At 42.4% G+C, this 13,415-nt stretch overlaps 1 non-coding gene across 1 annotated transcript in view; it reads right to left on the minus strand.

Moving 5' to 3' along the window:
• The window catches only part of LOC104003774 (uncharacterized), a 33,986-nt gene extending 20,788 nt beyond the window's left edge, over positions 1-13,198 (minus strand). Inside the window, exon 1 of the transcript XR_010155966.1 lies at positions 13,032-13,198. This is a non-coding gene — a transcript (uncharacterized LOC104003774). The remainder of the gene's footprint in view (positions 1-13,031) is intronic.
• Positions 13,199-13,415: the final 217 nt, after the last annotated feature.

Consider the following 13,415-nt stretch of genomic DNA (forward strand, 5'->3'; position numbering starts at 1 on the left):
AGCAAAGACTTGGAACCAACCCAAATGTCCAACAATGATAGACTGGATTAAGAAAATGTGGCACATATACACCATGGAATACTATGCAGCCATAAAAAATGATGAGTTCATGTCCTTTGTAGGGACATGGATGAAATTGGAAATCATCATTCTCAGTAAACTATCGCAAGAACAAAAAACCAAACACCGCATATTCTCACTCATAGGTGGGAATTGAACAATGAGAACACATGGACCCAGGAAGGGGAACATCACACTCTGGGGACTGTTGTGGGGTGGGGGGAGGGGGGAGGGATAGCATTGGGAGATATACCTAATGCTAGATGACAAGTTAGTGGGTGCAGCGCACCAGCATGTCACATGTATACATATGTAACTAACCTGCACATTGTGCACATGTACCCTAAAACTTAAAGTATAATAATAAAAAAAAAACATACTGTTCTGCCATACATACAGATACTCATTAAAGATGAGGGAGAAGGGCATGGGGTGGGGGAGAATGTTCCAAAACCAAAGACCACAGGATAATAACCTCAGAGCAGAGACTCTCTCTCCAGTTATTTTTTCTTTTGTATGTAATGGAGGGGATTCTTATTATTTACTCTGATGAAGAAGTTTACATCAAGTGTTCAGCTTCCTTTGTGGGTTAGAGAGAATAACCAGAGGGCTCAGTTATCCGCTCTGAATAACTATGTTTGTTTAGTGTTTTCTAGACAATATTAAATTTCACTAAAATAGACAAGGTTGATAGGATTTGGGGGGATAACTCATTGACTCAAGCTATCATTTTATAGGATTGTGAGAAAACAAATAGTTGTACATTTAAAATACATTCATGTTCTAGCTAGAAGAGAGGATTTTGAATATTCTTACATCAAAGACATGGTAAATGTTTAAGGCAATGGATATGCTAATTACCATGATTTGATCATTATGCAATGTAAAATGTACTGAAACATCACATTGTACCTCATAAATATGTACAATTTATTATGTGTCAACTAAAATTTTGAGTATAAGAAAAAATAAACTTCAATTGTAAGAAAACAACCCAACTTTTAAAAAATGGGCAAAATATGTGAACAGATACTTCACTAATAAAGATTTGCAACTGGCAAATAAGCAAATGAAAAAATGGTCATCATCACTAGCTATTAGAGAAATGCAGATTAAAACTATAATAAGAAACCACTAGATACCTATTAGAATGTCTAAAGTTAGAAAGATGGCGTGTTGACAAAGATAGAGAGAAACTGAAACTCTCATACAATGCCAGCAATGTAAAGTGCTAGATCCACTCTGGAAAACAGTTTGACCGTTTCTTAAGAAGTTAATTAGGTCTTCCAGTTCCCACTCCAACACGTAGAGAACTTGGAAGTCATCACTCCCATCTTCACAACGGAAAAAAAGATAAACTGAAAATCAACAACTTTTCTTAGATCTGTCCGAGAATAGAGGTCACAGGGAAACCACCTTCTCAAAAACTAGAGAGATGGGTGACTATAGAAAATCACAGTTTACCTGAGAGCAGAAGCCACAGAGCCAGTAACGGGTAGGAACACTTCAATGGTAATCAATAAATTTACTGGTGGCTGAGTGTGGACTAGCTTGAGAGTTAAAAACTTGTTGGAGTCCCGTCTTGGGGGCCCCTTATACTTTCATGAATTTTACTTCCAGAAACCCCACCAGGTTCTCACGATGAAGGCTGAAGAAAATTTCCTCAGGCTCTTTACACAAGGAAAAGGGAAAAGCAACCATTTCAAAATATACCGTAATTGGAGGATAGAGAGAGTGAGTGGGTATAGCAACCATTTTGAAATGGTACCTAATTCAATTGCTTCACTTTTAACTAATATATAGGGCATCCTGTTAAATGTGCTTGTTAATTAAATCACTGGCATTTTATCCAGTCAGTACACTTATTAAATCAGAATTTCATCCAGTTAAAATCCAGTTTAAATCAGTGCTTTACCGACTTAAATCTAAGATGTCAAGTTTTAGGTCAGAAATTGTTCAATTCAGCTGAATACATTTTAAATGCCACTAAAATGCACATGTGGATGCCATCCGCAGCCTCCCTAAATCTAAAGACTATAAGAACTGTGAAAATTAAGATGAAAACATTAAAACACTTTAGTAAAATATTTTAAATCCAGTGTATACAAAACAATTTAAAATTTGTTTCATATACAAACAAATCTGCATCCAATCTAAGTGCCCAAACACCCCCTTAGAGATTTTGCACATACAGAGGTCAACAAAATGAGCACAGAAATACAGAAACTTTTCCTAAAATCCCCATGCAAGAAATACTTAACACCTCAGAATGGTCACTCATCTTGGCCAGGGAAACCCTGATATATTTTGGTCCACTGGATATTCAAAACCTCAATCCACTGTTCAAATCCCGGCTTGCTTTCCACAACTTTCTGCCTTCAACAAGCACTGGGTGGGGCTTCCTAGTCCAAACAACAAATAGGGAAAGACATACACAAAGCTCCTTTGTGAATGTATAGATTTAAAATAAAATCCTCAACAGGGCTGTTTGAACATGGCTTAGTCTTTCATCAGAAAATGGGTCCTCTCATTTTTTTAATCTACCTTTCACATCATGCACTGGCCAGGTGGAAAATTACTTTATTTAGCTCTGTTGCTTCTGGTTTAGAAGCTAATTTTCACTCCTGGAGAAGAATTAACTTCTAAAGCCAATACCCTCTGCCTTTATGGCAAACATTGGATAGGCATTGTTTCTAAATAGTCCCAACTACTTAAAACTTAAGTCAGTTAATTCCACCCAAGAAAACCAAAAGGCATGCAAACTACTCCCAGCAAAGTAACCTTAAAAAACAAAAGCATACTTTACTTTCCTCCCTCTCTCTACTTCCTTAAAGGGCAAGGAAGGCCTGTAGGCTCAGAGAAGCCAAGGAAACATCTCCTCCTTTACACTCCGAAATAGAAATTCTCATACTCCTTGTTATCTTTAGTTTTGAATAAACTAGATCTTTAACATTAAGCTTTTCTAATCAAGGATTAGGGTAAAGGAAAGAATGTCCTGAAGTCTCTTCTTTGTTGCTATCACAATGGAGGATCAACACATGGGCTGGTGACGAGCTTGGTGTGATATAATAGAACACTCCAGAGACCCGAGTTCTAGTCACAACCTTCAAGTTGTCACTGCCACATACCACATCTTTCTATTATCTATTTAACGCAGTTGGTTAAACTATAGGATGGCCTTTACAGTTCCAATATTCTGTGGTTCTGGGGATAGAGCTACACACTGAAAAGAATATTCAATTACTCTGCTAATCAGAATGTGAAGTGACTTACGTTTCTATACATAGAAGCTTAAGTTTCATTTGCTTATTCAACAAGTATCTACTGAATGCTAGCGTCCCAGGCAAGGTTTTAACTGAATAACAGCACATACCCTAGAAAAACAGTTATCAAATGCTGACAACACTGTTTTCCCTGGCCAAGAACAAAGACTCATTTATTTGAGGTCCTTCCTATTTGTAGATGCTAAAATATGCTTATTTTTTAAAAAATCAAACAGTGGCAATAGGCAATAGTGGAGTTTTTTGGGTTTTTTTAAATGTCCTTATTTAGCAAAATCAAAGTTAGGTGAGAATTTGAAAAAAAAAAAACTAAGTTAGTCCCTATGTCAGCTCTCAACATTATTACTGTATTTTAGAAACTTGACTAATATGTGAAACTGTAATTTTGGGGAACTCCACTTCTCTACTGACATCCTTTCCAAAAAGAGACACCAGCTCTACAGTCTCGGGATTAGAAATATGATGTGAGGCCGGGCATAGTGGCTCACACCTGTACTCCCAATGCTTTGGGAAGCCGAAGTGGGTGGATCACTTGAGGTCAGGAGTTGGAGACCAGCCTGGCCAACATGGTGAAACCCCTTATCTGCTAAAAATACAAAAATTAGCTGGGCATGGTAATACACACCTGTAATCCCAGCTACTTGGGAATCACTTGAACCCAGGAGGTGTAGGTTGCAGTGAGCCAAGATCGCGCCACTGCATTCCAGCCTGGGCAACAGAGCGAGACTTTGACTCCCCACTCTTGCTCAAAAAAAAAAAAGAAATATGATGGAGTGTTATTTCCCACTCAGGGAAACAGCATAACTTAGTTACTGAAAATATTTATTAATAGACAGATGTTTTGGTTCCAATTCTCAATTATCTGGGTTAAAGAAGTTACCATCACTCTCCACACAAGACCTTGTAGGATTATTTCTCTGCAGTGAAGGACAAGGAAGGAGGTTCAGTGGGAAACGATCTTAGGACAGAGGAAGCTTCCACTTTGCCTGGGAGGGTGAACAGCCTGGGAGACCTGGAGATGAGGGCAGGCATTCTAGGCCAAGGGGTCTTCTTGTGTGGTCAGATGGGGAAAGAAACCCTCCTGGCAAAACAGCAGCAATTCTCTCTCCAGGAAAGCTTCTGAGACTGACTCTAATAGTCAATTGTGACCAACTGTCCTAGGCTCCCAGGGCCACAGCAATCCTTAGGCACCCCAAATGTGCCATCCCTGACTACCCAGCACACCCTACCCCCAAAGCATTCTGACAGCTCAAGGATGACTTCCTCTGAAAACCTCTGTCCAGATCTAAAACCATCCTGTTTGTTTGCTTGTAACTGTCTTTTTCTAAAAGTAACACCTCAGGATGGAGACTCTGTTGCCTTGTCCACTGCTGCCCCCAATGCCTGGAACAAGGTGCCTGACACAGGATTAGGCACGTGACACACAGCTGGTGAATAAACGTCATGGAATTAGCACACGTGTAGAATCAGTATGCACGTTTGGCCACAGTCACTAAACGTAACTGATCAGAAATTAAAATTAAGTTGCATGTTCATCAAAACTTCTACATGGCTATCAGTGACTGCCATCTAATTGCCATTCTGCAATTTTAAGAGTACAATTTCAAGAGCATAATTTAAAAAATTGTATTTAATCACACCATAAAGTTGATCAGCACAAGCAAAACAAAAACTGCACTATTTGGATTTATACTCACTCTCCTTACGACCCTCCAAAACAAAAATGCTGGGCATCCTAGGGCTATCTCTGACAGCAAATGTCTTCAGCTCTTGACTTAGAAACTGCTAACATACTAGACAAAACACTTCCTTAAACGCTAAGACAATGAATAATACTTTAAACCAGGTTTACATCGCTTAAAACCAATTTGCTCATCAGTAATCGTTAAAGTGGTTGTAACAATAAAGACGTTAATAACAGAATACAGCAAAATAGAAATTCTAATCTACTAACAGCAAATCACCATTCCAATTGAATGGGGTGTGTGCACAAACACAAGCCTTCCCAGAAGCCTCCAGCTCTCCACACTCCTGCACACAGAAGGCAGCAGTAAACGGATGGCACTGCTGATAAAGTAAATTGTCTTTCTCGACAAAGAACTGGAGGGGAAAAGGAGGATATTATAATCCAAGACTATAATCTAAATGCTTCTAGCTTGCAAGAAAGTGAGCATTACGAACACGCTAAGCTTACTGACAAGTACTTCACAAAAATGTTTTCCAATGTTTAAAAACAGTTTAAAATCTTTACACAGGTAAACGACAGAACTTAACTCATATACCCCCAACACCTAAGGCAAGTGGACTATTGAGTATAGCCATATTTTGAAAGAAACTTCTATTGGGATTATTTCAGTAGATACTTTTAAAATTTACCAGAGCGTAATCTTTGAAACCCAGCAGGAACCACACTGCTACAAAAGGCTGGAATAGAAGTGTGATGTTCTTTAGGTCACTAATTACACTCTGATTTGTCACTAAAGCTACCATGAATTCTACCACTACCTATAGATCTTGAAATTAGCAAATAGGACACATTATACACTGCTTAATAAAAAGCACAGTAATCTGTGCTGAAGTACAACTAACTAGGTACAACAGCCACTTTGCTGACAATTACTGTAACTTGGGAATATTTTTCTTTACATCCTGATGTACTCAAACTGTTAACTTTTAGAAACAGCACAGCCTCTTTGTTTCTTCTGCTTAATAGGTTATCTTACACTGTTGATATGGAATATGTATCTACCATAATACGAAGCAATAAGGTATTCAAAGTCCTCAAAAACACAGAAAAATTATATTTATACACAATTTGTCATACTGCTAACAAAGCTACTTTTCCCCAAGTTACTGAGGTGTCCAAATAAGGAGTTATTAAAAAATTCCACTTAAATTGCTATTCTCTGGCCAATGCATTTGTACCCTGAAAACTACAAAATTATCTCCAAGATCTTGCTAGAAGTTTACATTTTCTCTGAAAGTTTTTCCTCTGTCTTTTACACACAGTATTTTTTCTTAATTTGACAAGTGGAGAAAACTCTGCATAGCCATCTACTAACAATCAAAAAGCTACAGGTTTTTTTATTTTTTATTTTTAATGCTCTAAATTCTTCAACACTGTTTCAAGGAAATTACTAGGGGTCACACCCATGAGGCTAAATGGTCAACCCAACTTTCCTAATTTAGCTGTGGAAAGACGCTTCCAAGTTAAGCGAAAGAAAAAGATTGGAATATTCAAAGTTTATATTTAAGGTTACAACCTAAACTCTTCAACTTGGGAAGCTTGTAAAGGAAATAATTTCATTTTGCTGAAATTGTTCATAAATTACCAATTTTAAATAGGATTAGAGACCAAAGTACTATAAAAATATAATCATATAGCATATTTGAGTGTCATTAACTAGAAACTGCCTGAATTCATCCTAAATCAGTTAAGGTCAGTTAAGGGATCTTAGTAAGAACTTAAAGTATAACATACTAGTTTTAGTTTCAATATTAACAGATACTGTCATCTGCAAAGTGGTTTTTAAAAACATCCTGATCTGAAAAAAAGTTATAAGGAAAGAGAATTTTTAAAAACTTTAATTAAGCAAGATTAAGCATTGCTATCCATTTTCTCCTATTACTACTACTTAACCAGTACAACCTTAAATATCTGTAAAAATTTGACAGGCCTAACTGCACCAAAAAAAAAGATTTCAGCAAATTAATTAACTGTTAATAAACTGTTCTATCTTTACCTGCACTAACTCTCTGCAATGAAAACACTGAACGTGTGTATGCACACATCTATCTATATATATATATACACACACAAATAACTATACCCACTACTAGACCAGTACACCATACCACTTTTTCCAATGAGCGCTCTGAATTAAACACAATTCAAGTAACCTAGCTAAATACAAGCTTAGGCAATGCCTTTTAAGGCATAAGATCATTCTTCTGCAAGATTTAAGTATTCCCCTCCCCATCCTATCTTTTGCTGACTACATACTAAAGTTGTATATCTGGCTCTTTCCAGTCACCTGTTTGCTTTCAAAATCAAGGGGGAAAGTCTCCTTTCAATTAATAATACAATCATTGTTCAGTCGATTTATAAACTGAAGAAAAACTCTATATTGATTACAAAAGAAAGAGAAACACTTCTTCAGTATAACTGAGATGCTTTATGTTATCCTTATTTGATAGAGGTAGAAGTAAAAGTAACTATTATTCCTAATGCTGATTCAAGAAATGTCTAGAGTCTACATTTCCAGTCCATTTAACTACATTTTAAATTCCAAAGGTTTCCATACACACCAGAAAATAATGGAACACCAATACAGAAACACTACACGAGTCTGTTAAAAACCTAGCTTCTGAGTCTGAGGGAGCTTTTCTATAGGAAGTACAGTCATGTGGAGGTCAGAAACAAGTTTTGTAAAGCTTAATAAGAACAAAGGCTAAGTAAGGAATCCAACTAACTCTCTCATACAACTTCTTCAGCTGCCTTTTCAGGTTTAGTAATTTTATTTCTCAACTTTATCATAAAATTACCAAACTGTCCCCAAATTTCCAGTAACTCAATTATGCTGATACCCTGGGCAGGAAGTAATGGAGATGTTCAGAACAGTCAGTCAACAAATGTTCAAATGGAAAGCATTCCAACGTTAAATATAAAAGGGTAGTATGTGGCAGCAGCTGGCTAGCGGGGGCTTCCCCCCTATTTATCTGGAAGATAGATGTGTACAAGAATTGAGCATGTCATCGTGAGCTGCAGATTTTAGGAAAGAATGGTCCCCGTTCTTCCACTTTCTTAAAGTCAGATTTCTATCTCTCCTCATGGTCTAAATTCAAAAACCTTTGCCCCAGATACCACCGCAAATTTGTCCGTTATTACTGGTTGGGGAAAAATAACCCAGTTCACCTTACTCCAAAAACATGAGCATTTCAGAAAAGTTTTTATACTGCCTCTAAAATGAGGCCATTAAGTGATATTCAATAATCAGGCTTCCTTCACCCGAATTCAAGAAATTTCCTTTGTGTAATAAATTTTTTTTCTTCCAAGTGTATTTAAATGTTAACACCCCTCCCCCCCGCAGAATCTGGAGAAGAGGTGTGCGGATCAAGACCCCTCCACCCGCCATTGTCTCAAGTTTAATTTACATGCTGTAACCAAACCCTTCACTCTTCAGAATATTTAACAAGATTGAGATTCCTTTAATTCCATGTTGGTAGCTGTTCTGTAAATACCTTTCAGGTTTTTACTTTTTAATATCCCAGTAATCTAAAAACTATTCTGTTTTTAGATTTCAATTGAAGTAACTGGATTTAAAATCTTATTACATTTATTTTATTAGTGGAATACTCAGTTTATGCAACTCTCTCGTGTTTTCCATTCCTACTTTCTAATTCTAAGGCTTGAAAACAGCCATTGCTCAGTCCTTCAGCTTCACCTTCCCAATTCATTCATTAAACATTCTGCTCAGGGATTAAACTGAAATGGGAAATTAGGAAGGAACGATTTAAAACAAATCATACCCAGCAACCTCAAAATCTATAACATACAGGCCATATGGGCATACAGGAGATGGGACAATTTTAATTTTTTTTTAAGCAAATGGAAACAAAGCTTCATATAAAACATAAAAAGGGTCCAATCATTTACTTTCAAATAGAGTCAGCTAAAAGTAGCTCCTTTTTTAAAGTGGCATCTTTCAGGCAGTCAAGAGTCATTAAAACTACTCCAAAGTTCTTATCAACCAATATCATGTTTGTGACAACTGTGAGAAAATAATGTAATTTTATAAAGTGGGAAAACAGCACATCTTTTGGGACCCCTGAGGTTCTAATCAGGCATCTCAGAATTAAGAGTGCTCCAGGGTTGGGAAATGGCTACCCTGCTGTGGCAAAAACATGCCATTTCATAATAAATGTTGTTAAGAGAGAAAAAAGAGATAAGCATGTACCTGCAATGAGGAGATAGAAGGACTTAGTCATTGCCAGGCCATTATATTCCTTAATTATTTCATCAGTCTATAAGTGACTTGATGATTAAGTCTTATTTTCAGATTTCCTCCAAAACAAGTCCACTGGAAGGGGATTAGGGGCTCCTACTCCTCTCTGAAGTTTTCCTGCCAAAAATAGAGGCTTACAAAGAAAATGCAAATCTACCCCCACCTTAAAAAAGTAAAGGCAGTCAAAGTCAAAACCTTCACTGCTCCTCCTTCCTCCCCTACTACCTGGAAAAAAATTTTGACCTGTTACCAAAATAGATTCCTCAGGGTAAAGGGGAGAAAAGTTTTCTACAAATTTTTTCTAAGTGGTGTATTAGTTCCTTTTTTTGAGTAAGAAGTGGAAGGGAATAGGAACCCAACACAACTGCTAAACTTCGATCTCACAAGTTATTAAAAAACAGCAAAGGTCAAACTGCAAAGCGTTAGAAAAATGTGAAGACAAAAGGATTAAAAGAGTGGGACATTAAAGAAAAAAGTGTGTGTCCTTCACCAATAAGAGTCATATCTTGTCCTCTACTTACTCCTGTAGGCAAATAAAGACAATTCTAAAGGACTAGCTTTCCTCATCACGCCAAATAATTAAAATTCCAAACAAACAGATTATTAATCCTATTGTAACAATTAAAATAAATGATAAATCTGCCTTGTAACTACTGACAACTGTATTTTAAATAAGTTACTGCCTCTTTAATTTAAATATAACCGATTAAAAACGGCAGCAACATCAGGGTTAAGAAACAAAATGAAACACTATTAGTCTCCAGAATACTGAACAAAACAATATCTAAAATAAATATGACTTCTCAGAAGGAAAAAAGTTATCTACCATTAAGGACAGACCTTAAAAGTTCTTAGCACACATTAAGTAAGCACAAACTAGCGGCTTGCCTGTTATATTTTCAGACAAAAAGCAATGAGGTTATTCCTCTGCACTTGTCACTGCAGACACATAAAGGCTTTTAGAAACTACATCTATTACTCATTGTCTAAGTATCATAAAACTTAGCATTTTAAGTCTTGTTTGATATCAATCAAGAAAGAACATCCACTTCAGGGGAAAGAAGTACAGTAAAATAAGAACATTGTAAATGTCCTTCTCGACATATACAAAAGAGAAGGTAAAAGGCCTCCTAAGACCCCTACCTAGTGGCCAGGCCTGGACGGCAGCTGTTGCTACCTCACCTTTTCTTTTGTTGAGCTTAATCTCATGTCAAGTCATTCAACCAACTCAAAAGCGATGAAGACATTATTGAATCAACCTGAACTAAATCAGACCTAGGCTTCTTAAAACATACAGCTTAATGCTTCCAAACGATCTAGAAAACTAAGAAACCTAGCTACGCTGTAGGACACACTTTCATATGCGTCCGTGTGAAGAGACCACCAAACAGGCTTTGTGTGAGCAACATGGCTGTTTATTTCACCTGGGTGCAGGCGGGCTGAGTCCGAAAAGAGTCAGCAAAGGGAGATAGGGGTGGGGCCATTTTATAGGATTTGGGAAGGTAATGGAAAATTACAGTCAAAGGGGGTTGTTCTCGGGTGGATCTCACAAAGTACATTCTCAAGGGTGGGGAGAATTACAAAGAACCTTCTTAAGGGTTGGGGTCACGGCACCAAATTTCATACACGTCCGTGTGAAGAGACCACCAAACAAGCTTTGTGTGAGCAATGGCCTGGCCTGGGCTCAGAGGCCTGACACACACAGTGGCCAATTATACAGGACCCCCAAACTGGCCAGTGGACCACTGCAACGGCCATTTACTTTCTCCGCTCCAAGCCCCATAGGCTGATTCAGGAAGATAAACTGAGGCTCAAGGAATTTCGAAGTGGAACAATACACCAAAGCCTTAAACCTGAAATGACTATCCTTTTCTGGGGGGTGGGGGGGAAAGAAAAAGAGAAAAAAGTTTCTGGGGCTCTCAGGGTGGCCCAGATGCCAGGGTCCCAGAAGTGGCCTTTTCTAGCTCCTGTAACTAAACCTGGCGGAAAACTCCCCTTCTGCTCACCCCATCCGCCCAAGAATGCGCCTTCCCGTCTTCGGTGGCCCTACCCAGAATCCCAAAATGTGGGTTCCAACCCGGGCCCTGAACGTCTTCTCAAATCCCCGGGACCCACGTTGCGGCGCGCGCCCCGCGTGTCGGGTCTTGCCCCTCGGGCGGTACCGCCCAGGCAGCCCTAAATCCAGCCTCCCAGGCCCCCAGCAGCGCCCTCCGCCCCTCCACCCCTCCACCATCCCGTCCGGCTCGCAGTCGGGGCCAAATCGAGAGACAAGAGGGCTGTGCCTGAAACTGAGCGGTTTCACCACTTGGCACCTCCTGGCAGAAACTTCCCTTTAAAAAAAAGAAAAGAAAAAAAAAACAGCAGCAGCACTTTTGGGCTAGCATTTCAATCCTTCCTGCCCTTTAGAGTTCCCAGTTCTGCTTCCAGCTGGCTTTGGGTATTCCACTACAATTGAGTTGTAAAGATATTCTTTAAGTGTTTATAGAACATTAAGACTTAAAATCTTTAAAATTAGAGGAGGGAAAAAAAAGCCACCTTATCGCACACATGCAGGAAACGCAGCCCCGTGCATCCCTGCTCAGGGATAAGCAGGCGCCCCAGGACTCCCGGGGACAGATTTTTGGGCACCCGAGGGAGTCACCCGGCGCACCTCGGGGTCCGCGGAGAGGCCCAGCCCCTCCCGCGGTCCCTTAGACCCGCCCTCCGCCTGGCCCGTGTGGACCGTCCCGGCCATTGTTTACGGGGGATGCCTGTCCCGACGCATTGTTTTGGCCATTTCCAACTTGCCCCGGCCCTTCCCGGGGCATCGCGGGGGACCCTACGCCAACGTCCCCCCTCCGCCCGCGCCCCAAGGGCCGACTGGGCAAATTGGGAGACCCGCCCCGCGGGGCGACCCAACTTTTCGGAACAGCCCCCCACCGCCCACCCCCGCAGACCCCCGGACCCCCGCTCCCGCCGGAGATTCAGGGAACCCCGCACCCCAAGCCCTTCTGAATCGTGCGGCGTGAGTGTGACGGCCAAGAGCGGATGCAGCCCGGGATCGCCCGCACCTTCCCGCCAGCGGAAGCGCAGGAGCCGGCTGGGGAGGGGGCGCCCTAGAAGAGCAGCTAGAAAGCTGAGACGGGGAACCGAGGTCATCCTGTGGGGGGGACAAGACAACGAGAGCCGGGCACCTCGGGGGCGGCGCGGGAGCCTCCGCAGGACCAGGCGGGCGCCCCGGCTGGCGCGGGCGGGGGGCGCCCCCCGTTACCTGTGGCTCCGGCCCCTCGGCCATTTCCTCGCGCGGCGGCTGCCGGGACTGAGCTGACTCCACTCGGGCCAGCCGGGTTTGAAAGAGGAGGAGCGCGCGCGGAGGGGAGGGGGCGGGGAGGGCGGAGGGGAGGGGGCGGGGAGGGCGGAGGGGAGGGGGCGGGGAGGGCGGAGGGGAGGGGGCGGGGAGGGCGGAGGGGAGGGGGCGGGGAGGGCGGAGGGAGGGAGGCCTCGCGGAGTTTCTCTCGGCCTTTTGTGCGGACACCTCCCGGATTCCGCGCCCGCACCCGGCCCCCCAAAAGACACGGGGAGCCGCAGGCGAGGGGTGCAGCCATCCGCCGAGGCGCCTAGTGCCTTCGCGCCTCCAAGACCCCCAACAAAAAAGGAGCGTCCCGCACCCCCACCCCCGCCCGGAGGATTTAGGGGCCGGGCTCACCTCGGGCGCGGGGCTAAGTGCAGGCGCGGGGGGGGGTCCCTAGAGCCGCCGGGGCGCGGCGCGTCCGGCGCTGGGGGACTGTTGGGTCAGAAAGTGTTCAGGGTGCAGCTGCTGCGCCCTCCCTCGGCCCGCCGCTCGGAGACGCCCCGCCCCACCCCGCCCCACCCCGCCCCCGCGCCCACGTGACTAGCATAGGCCCGCCCCCGCTCCGCCCCCCGCCACAGACTCCACTCCCCGCCACAGACTCCGCCCCCCGCCACGGACTCCGCCCCCGCCACAAACTCCGCCTCCGGGACGCGAGCGAGCGGCGAGCGAGCGGCGAGCGCGCGCACTCCTACTTATCGCTGGGCGACTCCCGCGCACGCACGCGCCGTGCCACCATCC

This window comes from Pan troglodytes, chromosome 23, assembly GCF_028858775.2.
Source record: "Pan troglodytes isolate AG18354 chromosome 23, NHGRI_mPanTro3-v2.0_pri, whole genome shotgun sequence".
Taxonomy (NCBI): Eukaryota; Metazoa; Chordata; class Mammalia; order Primates; family Hominidae; genus Pan; species Pan troglodytes.